At 34.6% G+C, this 13,722-nt stretch overlaps 1 pseudogene; it reads right to left on the bottom strand.

Moving 5' to 3' along the window:
• Nucleotides 1-1,222: 1,222 nt before the first annotated feature.
• The window catches only part of LOC119526223, a 63,293-nt pseudogene continuing 50,793 nt past the window's right edge, over nt 1,223-13,722 (bottom strand).

Here is a 13,722-nt window from a genome sequence, read left to right as displayed (position 1 = left end):
ACAATAGCAGAAGCAGTGGGCCCCGAGAATGTTTCCACAGAGGGTGTGCTTAAAATAATAAAATACTGTTGTTTAAAACTACTCAATCTTAGAAAATCCTCTGCTATAAAAAATACAGTGCTGGTACATGTGTGAGGGGCTATGTATGTTGAACACATATACGTATATAAAAACTCCTATGAAATTAAACAGAATATAAGGGGCTTGATTTTAGTGGTTGGAAGGTTACACTGATTATTTCTTTGAGGTACACTAACTCTTCTTGGATCTTAGGAGATAAGAAGTCTTCATTTTCTAAATGGCTACCTAGTATTCTGAAATACAACGTCCTCACCAAAGACTGACTCATTAGCCAGAGGTGCATGCATGTATGCTTGTGTACGTGGAGAGAGAGAGTACACACGTAATTGCAAGTACAAAAGAGAATTCCATTCACAAGTTTTCTGCTGAAAAAATTTAATTGAATTGTGTCATTGCTTTTCCCCACATCCCACATGGAGTTGTCATTTGTAGCCACCAAAAGATGTTTACTAAGTGCCTACTTTATGCAATTCTCTGTGCTATATACTGAAGATACAAAGCAAAACAAGGCAAAACAAACAACAACCAAAATACAATACCCATGGGGTCTACCATCAGGAAACTTAGAGTCTAGAGGGGAGAAATATACAGGAAGCATTCACAGGGACTCATGATTACAGCAGCACATGCTCAATGCCATGACAGATGTAAGCACATAGTGGGGGTGCCGAGAAGAGGTACCAACATGTGTGTCATGATAAAATGGAATATTGTATCATAAATCTCTTTCAAACTGGGTCTGAGTTCTCCAGTCCAGATATTTTCAACAACGTTAATTGATAAGCCAACAAATAATATACTATGCAAATATTTAGTCAATCCTGGCTACTGTATGCTATCCATTTCCATGCCCTTAGAGCTTAGTACAGTGCCTGAAACAGGCAGGAATAAACTGAATGTGATTTGAATTAGTGAAGTTGGTGATACAAAGATAAATGATAACACCCAAGAGGCAAAATATTTTACATTTAAAAGGTATTCTTACTTGGGTTCCCTCATTTAATCCTTTACAATGAGGTTAGGTATAATTTCAACTTTCCAGATGGAGAAATGGAGACTGGGAAGGAAAGTGATTTTCCCCAAAGCATGTATCAGGGCTGGGCTGAATATAAATTCTCATGTGGCAAGTCCTGACCTTGTTCTACACCAGCTGGATTTTGTGTGATCCACGTGCACAGACCTTGTCATGGATGAGACATGTGTTGGGCAACCGGGGAGGCTGTGGCAAGGTGTCACATTGTCGTGACTGATTCACAGCCTCGTCATAGAACTTGAGGACCTTGTGGGCTCTTTGGCACTGGGCTGTCAGCTGCCTGTGAACTGATCTGAGTAATAACTGCTGCTGAGATGTCCTGTGGATTGACTATAACAGATCAGATGGACAGAAAGCTTTGATCATGGTGCAATGCTAGAGCCAGATAATAATAATAATGTACAACTTTTATGGGGCACTTACTACCTTTCTGGCACATTATAATCTCTTTTATTCTTTGCTAAAACCCTACGAGGTAGCTACTATTATCATCATCCCTATATTACAGACGAAGAAACCAAGCCACAGAGACATTAAGAAACTTGTCTGTGGTGACAAAGGGGAACATGCTGGAGTAAGGATTCTAACCCAGTCTGAAACCAGAGCTCAGTGCATCCCAAGGTAACAGGACATCATTCATACATCTAGCTTGTGTTAGATGGGCTGGTTGTCCTCACTATTATTGGAGACATGGAGTTGCTCTAAGAGATATTAGTTGGGGGTGGAACATCACAACATAAACAGTAGTTGCTTTTTTGTGTGCAAATGAATGAATGAATGAAGTCATTTGTTGATATATGCTATCACTGGAGAATGATGTGTAGTTGATTATCTCATGAAGGACAATTGTACACATTTACATAATATTTTGAATTTTGGGAAAGGTTATTTTTTGCATAGTAGTGTTGGCAGTGCTGGCACTCATAATGTGAAATACAATCTCATTGTGAACTCTAATTAACACATTTAATTAATTGATTTAGCAAACATTTATTAAGTGCCTACTACTCTGCTAGACATCCTGATTTTTCACAGACTGTCTTACCCAAAACATAGGGATATTTAGCCTTTAAATGAAAATGAACACCAAAGAACTGGTGATTGCTCTTCTCTCCCATAAATATTGGATAGTATTTAGTTTTGACCTGTAACTAAGATTCTGTTTAAACACACACTTAAACTGGTTGAATTTGGGACAGATGTGAAGTCTGGCATCTTGCTTAGTTTGGGGGAACTTCTTAGAGGGGATGACATTTGACTTGAGAGAGTTTAGCTAACTTTGGGGGAAGAAGTATAGTTTTAGCTATGGGACTGTGCCCTGTATCGGGCAATTCCTTAAAGCCCATGACACATAAGCTCTTGCCATCTTGCTGAGGAAGACTAGGACTTATAATACCTTGAAGTCAGGAACTTGAAAAAAAGTACAATTGTTAGTTATGAAAGTTGGGCCAGGAAGAGAATGCTTCATTAATTAGTCATTAATTAATGACTTCATTAATTAAACAATAGTTCATTTAACTTTGTAATAATTGCATTAAAAATAGTTTTTAAATGGCTCTCAGATACTTCCGTGAGATGATCCAACTTTGCTTAAGGACTATAAGTAGAATGTTTTTAAAATGGTATTTTGGTATCCATTCAAATTAATGAAAACTTTTCAGTTAGCAACAGATATTAGCACTGCTTCATCATGGAGACCAGAAATTTTATTATACAAGAAATTCTATATAACTGATTAGATAATTAAGAAGTTTGGATGGAAACAACAGAAAACATGATGCAGTGATTTGAATAAATAGGGATTTATTATACATTTATACTTTATATGTGTGTGTGTGTGTGTCTATTTCTAATATAGCTAGAGGTTTGGAGATACGTGGCTGAAGGTTATCACCAGCAGGTTCAGTGTCTCAGTGAAAGCAGGCCTAGTTTTTACACTTCAATTTAGCTCCCTTCTGGTTGCAATATGGCTCTACTGCTTCAGAACCTGTTTCCTATTCAAAGCTGGGAAATGGAGGTGGAAGGCAGTCACACTTGCTTCTTTACTCTGAAAAGCAAAAGGTTTCCCAAATTTTCTAAGAAATCCCAGCAGACTTCTGCTTCATCTCATTGGTCAAAGTTGTGTCTCATGGTCATCCCTAGCTTCAGAGAATGCTGGGAAAATGAATATCCAGATGTCTCAGCCTCTGTAGAAGGAGTTGGGCATGGGTGTTTAGTTAATTAGCCTCCATTGAGGACCCATAGGTGCATTCACAAATTTTAATAAAAAAAGGAGTTAATCTACATACTTAACATATTGTCTTTAAAAAATTACTATGGAAATTTTCAAACAAATCAAAAAAATTGAGAAAATAGTATAATAAATTCCGTGAACCGTCACCCACATCCAATAAATTTAACCCATGGTCAATAATGTTTCATATATATTACCATCTCTGGATACATTTAAGCAAATCCTAGACATTATATCATTTTATTCATGAACATTTCAGCATGTATCTCCAATAGCTAAGGAATCTTTAAAAAAGAAAACATAACCATATTACCACTATCACACCTAAATTTAAATTAACAAAAATTCCTTAGTATTATCACTCAGTTTATGTTCAAATTTTCTAATTATCTTATAATTTTAATAGCTTGTTTGAAACAAGATATAATGTCTTTTCTCTACAGATTTAGCTATTAACTATTTTGTTGATGGTTTTAGAAATTTTTTTATAAATTGATGGATTTAATAGCAGTATTTTTTTTCTGCCTATGGGCAAAAGTATTTCCAAAATACTTTTTTTTTTTTTTTAATTCAGTTTTATTGAAATACATTCACACACCATACAATCATCCATGGTATACAATCAACTGTCCACAGTATGATTGCATAGTTATACGTTCATCACCACAATCTATCTCTGAACGCTTTCCTTACATCAGAAAGAACAAGAATAAAAAATAAAAGTGAAAAAAGAACACCCAAACCATCCCCCCCATCCCACCCCATTTGTCCTTTATTTTTTATCCCCATTTTTCTACTCATCCCCCCATACACTAGATAAAGGGGGTGTGATCCATAAGGTCTTCACAATCACACTGTCACCCCTTGTAATCTGCATTATTATATACTTGTCTTCAGGAGTCCAGACTGCTGGGTTGGAGTTTGGTATTTTCAGGTATTTACTTCTAACTATTCCAATACATTAAAATCTAAGAGGTGTTATCTATATAGTGCATAAGAATGTCCACCAGAGTGACCTCTCGACTCCATTTGAAATCTCTCAGCCACTGAAACTATTTCATCTCATTTTGCATCCCCCTTTTGGTCAAGAAGATACTCTCAGTCCCACGATGCCGGGTCCACATTCATCCCCGGGAATCATATTCTGCATTGCTAGGGAGATTTACACCCCTGGAATTCGGGTCCCATGTAGGGGGGAGGGCAGCGAGTTCACCTGTCGAGGTGGCTCAGTTAGAGAGAGAGAGGGCCACATCTGAGCAACAAAGAGGTACTCAGGGGGAGACTCTTAGGCACCATTACATGCAAGTTTAGACTCTCCTTTGTGGTAATGAGCTTCATAAGGGCAAGTCCCATGCTCGAGAGCTCATCAAATCAAACCGCCAGTCCTAATGTTTGTGACAACATCAACACTAGTCCAGGTAAGGATGTCCAACACTTCCACACCTTCCCCCAGATCCTCGGGGCTGGGGAGGGGGAGGCTGTAAACATATTTTTTATTATCTGCCCAAATTACTCTGGGATGTGTCACTATTTCACTCCAGCCTATACTAACCTACCATATCTCACTTCCTATTTAAAGTTCTATGCAATTGTGGTGTTTAAACAAACCAACTATAGAGTTGCACCATTTAGAAAATTTAGATCCTGTACCAAATAGACATCTCTTCCCTTGGTCTCATATGGAAATTGGAGTTTTAAAACACAGTCAGTTTTAACCTTTACCCTTTGGCCTGGTTTGCCCTGGTCTTAACCAGACCTACTTCATTCATATCACTAATTGAAGTCTGGGCTCTTTTTCAGCTTTTTTTTTTTTTTTTTTTTAACAGTGGCTGTATGCACTAATGCTGACATTCATATCTGCCGAGCTCTAGCTCTGAGTTTCAGGTGTCTCAGAGATACGCATTATTCCAGAGACCAATCAGGTTATACACTAAGGGATCAGCATTTCTGAAATACTTTTAAAATCAAGGAAGCCCAAGTTTGATCACTTGCATAAAAAGAATCATACTCTATAGAGTTTGTTGGATTTTGAGTATTGCTCCCTTAGTCCACTTTGAAGGTTGAGAGATTGGAGGGTAGGTGTATTCCTTTGGAGCAGCTCTGTGTTTTAAGAGGTCTTAGACTATAAGCTGTAGATAAACTTACAAGTTTGGAGATAAACTGAGGCAACGCTATGGTACTAACTTGACTTGAGTGTAGTAGTTCAAGTGCAGAGTGGCCTAGTTTACAATTTGTCTGTAATCAAATGCAATACACTTTCTAGATCTTACTTGGGCTTTTAAGATTGTTGATTTAGAATCAACAGTTAGCAAAGAAATTTCTCAATATTACTCCAAGTCCAGAAGGCATAAAAGAAAAGATTAATAAATTGATCATATAAAACAAAATACTTGCAGGTGAAAAGAAAGGAATAAAACCCCAAAACATAAAGCAGTCTAAAGACAAATGAAAAATTAGGGAAAATGTGCAACTCATATCACAGACAAAAGTCAAGAGATGATAGTGCTTGAACTTAAAGTGGTTACATAAGTGAATATCCTTGTTCTTTGAAAATGTACATGGCAATATTAAGTGTTGAAGGAGCATGGTGAATGCAGTATATACTCAAGTGTTCAAAAATGTATTGATAAATATATAAACAGACAGACAGATAGATGGGTAAATAGAATGATATGGCAAATGTGGCAAAATGTTAAAATTGGTGGACCTGGGTATCTGTATGGTAGGTATATGTTGGAGTTCTTTGTATGGGATTTGTATTATTTTTGTAGCCATCAGGTAAGTTTGAAAGTATTTCAAAATAAAAAGTTAAAAAAAAAAAAAAAAAAGAAAGACAATGGTGCTTGAGTTGGAGCAGTATAGTGGAGATAAAGATAAATGGATTGACTTGGGATATATTAGGGAAGTGGAACCAACAGAGCTCACTGATGAATTGGAGTTAGGATGTGAGAGGAAGAGAAAATAAGTGATAAATACTAGGAAAATTGTTGGGAAATAGCTCTTCAAAAAGGGGGAAAATATGAATAAGCAATAGTTAATCAACTGCTCCCATATTGATGCCAGGAACATAAAACTTCAGTGAGTAATGGAAATGCTTAGCCGTGGGTGATGGCGATAGGTCATGGAGGAAGGATGCTAACCAATGCCAGAGGCAGACTTGTTGTGCCTGGAACGCTCATTCTGGAGCTTGGAGGCCCTCATGAGAGTTCTGATGCTGCCGTATACCGCTGTCGGCTAATTTGCAAACTCAAAGTCCCTGAGCCTCTGTTTCCTTCCATGTAGAGTAGGTCTCATAATACCCTACTCACAACTTCGTTCCATAATATAGATATAAACTTTTGTTATGCCTGGTTAATTATGTAAAATGTATCTGGTGATCAAATTCAGATAATAGCTTGGTTAAAAATGAATACTCTATTTAGACAATTAGGATTCTATGCCTAAAAAATTACTGAATAAAAATGTTTATCTTATCTTTCAAAAAAAAAAAAAAAGAAAACAGGATCTCTTGGAAAAGCCATTTTCTTTGTCAGGGAACTTGCATAATATGTCTAAATATTTAATGTCTTTAATGTCAATTTTGATTATTTTGATGTTAGTGTCTTGTTAACTGGGAAAAACTAAGAAACCATCACCAGGTGGGAGATAGCCCTCTCCTTTAAAAAAAAAAATTGAGGTATAATTGACAAAAAACCTGAATGTTTAAAGTGTTTAATTTTTAAAGTTTTGATGTGTGTATATACCCATGAAACCATCACCACAACCAAAATAATAAATGTACCTAATAACCCTCAAAGCTTTCTTCTGCCCCTTGGTAATTCCTCCCTCCCACCTTTTCCCAACCTATCTCCAGCCAACCACTGATTGGCTTTCTATCGCTACAGATTATATTGCATTCTCTATAATTTTATAGGAATAGAATCATAGAGTATGTACTTTTATTATCTTCTTTTACTTACCATGTTTAATTTGAGATTCATCAATGTTGTTGCATGTCCAACTAGTTTTTTACTTTTTATTGATGTGTAGTATTACATAGTATGGATATATCAGAATTTGTTTATCCATTGAGCAGCCAATGGACATTTAAATGAGTTATTTCTGGTTGTTGGCTCTTACAAATAAAGCTACTATGAACATTTGTGTACAAGTATTTGTGTGGACATATGATTTTCATTCCTTTGTGTAGATCCATATTTCTATCTGTTATCATTTTCCATCTACCTAAAGGATTAAAATTTTTTTTTATAGTATGGGTCTGCTGGTGATTAATCCATTCAGCTTATGCTTGTCTGAAAAAGTCCATTCATACCACAACACTCCTCCTGCCAATTTTTCCTCTTTCCTTCAAATCCCAGCTGTTTTTTTATTAGAGAAGTTGTAGGTTTCATGCAGAAAATACAGAGTTCCCATATAACCCCTTATTATTTACACCTTGCATTAGTGTGCTACATTTGTTAAAATTGATGAGAGAATATTATTAAAATTGTACTATTAACTACAGTTCATGGTTTACATTAGATTTTCTTGTTTGTGTGGTACAGTGCTACGGTTTTGTGTTATTTTATAGTTTTTATTCTAGCAACATATATACAACCTAAAATTTTTCCTGTAAATCACATTCAAATATATAATTCAGTGCTGTTAATTCAATTCACAATGCTGTGCTACCATCACCACCAGTACCAAAGTTTTCCATCACCCCAAATAGAAACTATAATTTAAGCATTAACTCCCATTCCATCCACCAATCCTCCTGGCCTCCAGTAACCTACATTCCAGTTTCTGACTCAATGAATTTGTTACTCTAATTATTTCATAACAGTGAGGTCATATAATACTTGTCCTTATGTTTCTGGATTATTTCACCGAATATGACATCTTCACAGTTCATCTATGTTGTTGCATGTATCAGAACTTCATTCCTTTTTTTTATAATGCAATTTTATTGAAATATATTCACACACCATATAAACCATCCGAAGTATACAATCAATGGCTCACACTATCATCACATAGTTGTGCATACATCCTCATGATCGATTTTAGAACATTTTCATTACTCCAGAAAATAAATAAAAGAAAAAAGAAAACCCAAATCCTCTCTTACCACTAATCCCTCCTGCCCCCATTTATTGATCCATAAGTATTGGTGTGGTACATTTGATACTGTTGATGAAAGTGTATTAAAACATTACTGTTTACAATGGGTAGATTTTTCCCATATACTCCTCTATTATTAGCCCTTTGTAATAGTGCCATACATTTGTTCTAGTTCATAAAAGAACTTTTTAATATTTATACAGTTAATCACAGTCATTGTGTTTATTGTATGTGAACACAGTCATTGTATTCACTGTGTTATCCTATCCCATGTTATATCCTCTAACTTTCCTTCAGGTGACACACATGACACTAAACTTCCCCTTTTCATCACATTCACAACAATATTCTATCATATCTATATACCACATTTTTTTCAAGACTGTATTTTTAATTTGAATTAGATAATTTGTAGGTTTACAGAAAAATCATGTAAAAAATACAGCATTCTCATATACCCTGTTTTTGTTGATACTTTGCATTAGTGTGCTACCTTTGTTACAGTTGATGAGAGAATATTAAAATTGTACTATTGACTATAGTCCATAGTTTATATTAGGGTGTATTTTTTCCCATATACCACTCTAATATTAACACCTTGTGTAAGTGTGGTACATTTGTTATATAATTCATGAGAGAACATTTTTATAATTGTACTATTAACTATCATTTGTCATTTACAATAGTGTTCACTGTATTATACAGTCCTATGTTTTCTTTTAATTTTTATTCTAGTAATATATATATAAAATGAAATATCCCCTTTTAGCTACATTTACATATATAATTCAGTGCTGTTAATTACACTCACAATGTTGTACTACCATCACCACTATCCATTCCCAGAACTTTGCAGTCAGCCTAAACAGAAATTCTGTACTACTTAAGCATTAACTCTCCATTTCCTACCCCCAACCAAGGCCCTGGTAACCTGTATTCTAGATTCTGACTCTGTGAGTTTGTTTATTCTAATTAGTTCATATCAGTGAGATCATACAACATTTGTCCTTTTGTGTCTGGTTTATTTCACTCAAGATAATGTCTTCAACGTTCATCCACGTTGTCACATGAACCTAAACTTCTTGCCTTTTTAAAGCAGAATAACATTCCATTGTACGTATATACCACACTTTGTTTATCCATTCATCAGTTGATAGACCCTTGGGTTGCTTCCATCTTTCAACAGTGGTGAATAATGCCTCTATGAACATAGATGTGCAAATATCTTCTGTTTGAGTCCCTGCTTTCAATTCTTCTGGGTATATACCTAGAAATGGGACTGCAGAGTCATATGGTAATTCTATACTTAACTTCTGAGGAAATCGCCAAACTGTCTTCCACAGCAGCTGTGACAATTTACATTCCCACCAAAATGAATGAGTGTTACTATTTCTTTACTGCCTCTCCAGCACTTGTTATTTTTCAAGGGAATGTGCAATAGTATCCCATTGTGGTTTTGATCTGCATTTCTCTAATTGCTATTGATGTCTGGCATCTTTTCATGTGCTTTTTGGCCATTTATATATATATTTTTTGGAGAAATGTCTATTCATTTCTTTTGCCAAGTATTTAATTGATTTTTTTTTGTCTTTTTGTTGTTGAGTCAGAGGATTTCTTAATATATTCTGGATATTAAACTGTTATCAGGTATGTGGTTTCCAAATATTTTCTCCCATTCTGTAGGTTGTCTTTTTATTTTCATGATGAAGCCCTTTGATGCCCAGAACTTTTTAATTTTGATGAAGTCCTATTTATGTATTTTCCTTCTGTTGCTTGTGATTTAGGTATAAAATCTAGGAAATCATTATCTAATAAAAGTTCCTAAAGATGAGTCCCTACATTTCTTCTAGGAATTTTATAGTCCTGCTTTTTATATTTAGGCCTTTGATCCATTTTGAATTAATTTTTATATATGGTGTGAGGTAGGAGTCCACCTTCATTCTTTTGCAAATGTATGTCCAATTTTCCCAACACCATTTGTTGAAGAGACTATTCTTTCCCTATTGAGTGAAATTGGCGCCCTTGGCAAAATTTGATTTGCCACAGATGTGGGGGTCTGTTTCCAAACTCTCAATTTGATTCCTTTGGTGCATATGTCAGTCCTTGTGCTAGTACCATGCTGTTTTGACCACTTTGCTGAATTGAGTTACTAACTATAGTAGCTTTGTTGTGGATTTTTCAGGACTTTCTGTATGTAGGACCATGTCATCTGCAAACAGGGAAAGTTTTGCCTCTTCCTTTCCAATTTGTATGCCTTTTGTTTCTTTTTCTTGCCTGATGGTTCTGGTTAGAAATTCCAGTTCATTGTTGAATGACAGTGGTAACAGTGGGCTATCTTGTCTTGTTCTTCATCTTAGAGGGAAGCTTTCAGTCGTTCACCATTGAGCTTGAAGTTTGTTGTGGGTTTTTCTATAATGCACCTGACGACGGTGAGGAAGTTTCTTTCTATTCCTAGTTTTCTAACTGCTTTATCAAGAAGGAGTGCTGGATTTGGTCAAATAACCTTTTCTGACTCAATTTAGGTGATTGTGTGTTTTTATTGTTTGTTCTATTAATGTGGTTGTGCACTATATTGATTTTCTTATATTGAGCCACTCTTGCACACCTGGGATAATCCCACTTGATCATGGTGTATAATTCTTTTAATCTGCTATTGGATTTAGTTTTATAGTATTTTGTTGAGGATTTTTGCATCCATATTCATAAAGGATATTGGTCTGTAATTTTATTTTCTTGTGATATTTCATCTGACTTTGGTATAGGGTGTTGTTAGCCTTACAGAATGTGTTAGGGAGGGTTCCCTGCCCTTCAATATTTTGGAAGTTTTAGCAGGACTGGTGTTAATACTTCTTAGAATATTTGGTAAAATTTACTGGTGATTCTATGTAGTTCTGGGCTTTTCTTTTTTGGGAGGTTTTTGATTACTGATTCAATATCTTTATTTGATGTTGTTCTGTTGGGTTATTGTATTTCTTCTTGAGTCAGTGTCGGTAGTTTGTGTTTTTCTAAGAATTTGTCCGTTTCTTCTAGGCTACCTAATTTGTTGGTATACAGCCCCTCAATTCTTTCTGATTTTAATTAAATTTGCATCCTCTCTTTTTCTTTGTAAGTCTACCAAAAGGTTTGTAGATGGTATTGATCTTTTCAAAGAGCCAGCTCTCATTTCATTGCTTCTCTCTTTTTTTTTTTTTTAATTGTATATTTCATTCATCTCAGCTCTAATCTTTATTTCCTTCCTTTTGCTTGCTTTGGGTTTAGTTTGCTCTTCTTTTTAGAGGTACTCCAGTTATTTGGTAGGTCTCTGATTGAGATCTTTCTTCTTTTTTAATGTAAGCTCTTAAAGCTATAAATTTCCCTCTCAGCACTGTCTTTGATGTATCCCATAAGTTTTGCTATGTTTCATTTTCATTTTCATTTGCCTCAAGATATTTCCTAATTTCCCTTGTGATTTCTTTTTTGACCTATTCATTGTAAGAGTATGTTGTTTATTTTACACATATTTGTGAATTTTCCAGTTCTCACTGTGTAATTGATTTCTAGCATTATTCTATTGTGGTCAGAGAAGATACATTGTATGATTTCAATATATGTGAATTTATTGAGAATTGTTTTGTGTCCTAATATATGGTCTATCCTGGAGAATGATCCCTAGGGAATAATATGTATATATGTATTCTGCTGCTATTGCATATATATATATATATATGATATTATAAACCAACAAGACATAAGATATATATATATATATATATCTTATGTCTTGTTGGTTTATAATATCATTCAAGGTTTCTATTTCCTATATTGATCTTTTGTCTAGATGATCTATCCATTACTGAAAGTGATACATTGAAATCTCCTACCATTAATCTAGAATTGTTTGTATCTCCCTCCCAATCTGTCAATATTTGATTCATATATTTTTGGGCTCTGCCATTAGATGCATATAAATTTATAATTATTATGTCTTGATTAGTATATAGTGATCTTCTTTGTCCGTCATACAAAATTTGTATTTAAAGTCTATTTCATCTGATATTATTATAGCTACCCACACTTTCTTTTGTTTACTATTTGCATGGTATATATATTTCCCCACTTTTTCAATTTTAGCCTACTTGTGTCATTGAGTTTAAAGTGAGTGTCTTGTACACAGCATATAGTTGTGTCATGCTTTTTAATCCATTCTCCCAATCTCTGCCTTTTGACTGGCAAGTTTAGTCCATTTACATTTAATATAACTACTGATAATACATTACTTTCTTCTAACATTGTGCTACCTGGTCTTTCTAAGTCCCTTATTTTTCATTCCTTATTTCTTTCATTAATGTCAACTTTTAAATTAATTTTATTTGTATTGCAACATGTTGAGTCCCTTCTTATTTATTTCTGTATATATATTTTCATATCTTCTCTTTGTGATTACCATGGGTCTACATTTTAACATCCTAAGTCTATACAAATCATGTGTGATTTGATACCAATTTAACTTCAGAATACACATATACTGTTCCTATATCCTTCCATCCCCCCACCTCTTTGTTGTACTTGTTACAAACTATATCTTTATATATTATATGTCCCTAGCAATATATTTATCATTACTTTTTATGCATTTGCATTTTAGAATCAGTAAGAAGTAAAAAGTGAAGTTTCATATTAAAAAATAATAATATAATGGTACTGAAATTTGTAATTATCCTTAGGATTAACTGTACCAGAGAAATTTATTTTTTAATAATGTTTTGATCCTCTGTCTAGTGTCCTTTATTTTCAGTATGAAGAAATCCCTTTAGTAATGCTTGTAGGGCAGGTATAATGGTTACAAATTCCCTAGCTTTTGTTTATCTAGGAATGTCTTAATCTCACCCTTACTTTTGAAAAACAGTCTCCCTGAATATAAAATTCTTTGTTAGCATTTTTTTCTTTCAGCACTTTAAATGTTTCACCTTGCTGCCTTCATGCCTCTGTTGTTTCTGATGAGAACTTTGTATTTAATTTTATTATGACTCCCTTGTACATAATATGTTGCTGTCTTGTAGTTTCCAGAATTCTCTCTTGGGTCTTGGCATTTGACAGTTTGATTACTATGTGTTGGAATACTTTTCATTGAGTTTATCCTCTTTCTGCTCCTTATCCTGAATCATTTCAATTTCCATGTCATCAAGTTTACTGATTCTTTCTTCTGTCAGCTCCAATCTTCTGTTGAAACCCTCTAGGGAATTTTTCATTTCAATTATTGTGGTCTTGAGCCCCAACAGTTCTATTTGGTTCT

Source organism: Choloepus didactylus, chromosome 1, assembly GCF_015220235.1.
Source record: "Choloepus didactylus isolate mChoDid1 chromosome 1, mChoDid1.pri, whole genome shotgun sequence".
Classification (NCBI taxonomy): Eukaryota; Metazoa; Chordata; class Mammalia; order Pilosa; family Megalonychidae; genus Choloepus; species Choloepus didactylus.
This window is presented reverse-complemented; position numbering and strand designations above follow the sequence as displayed.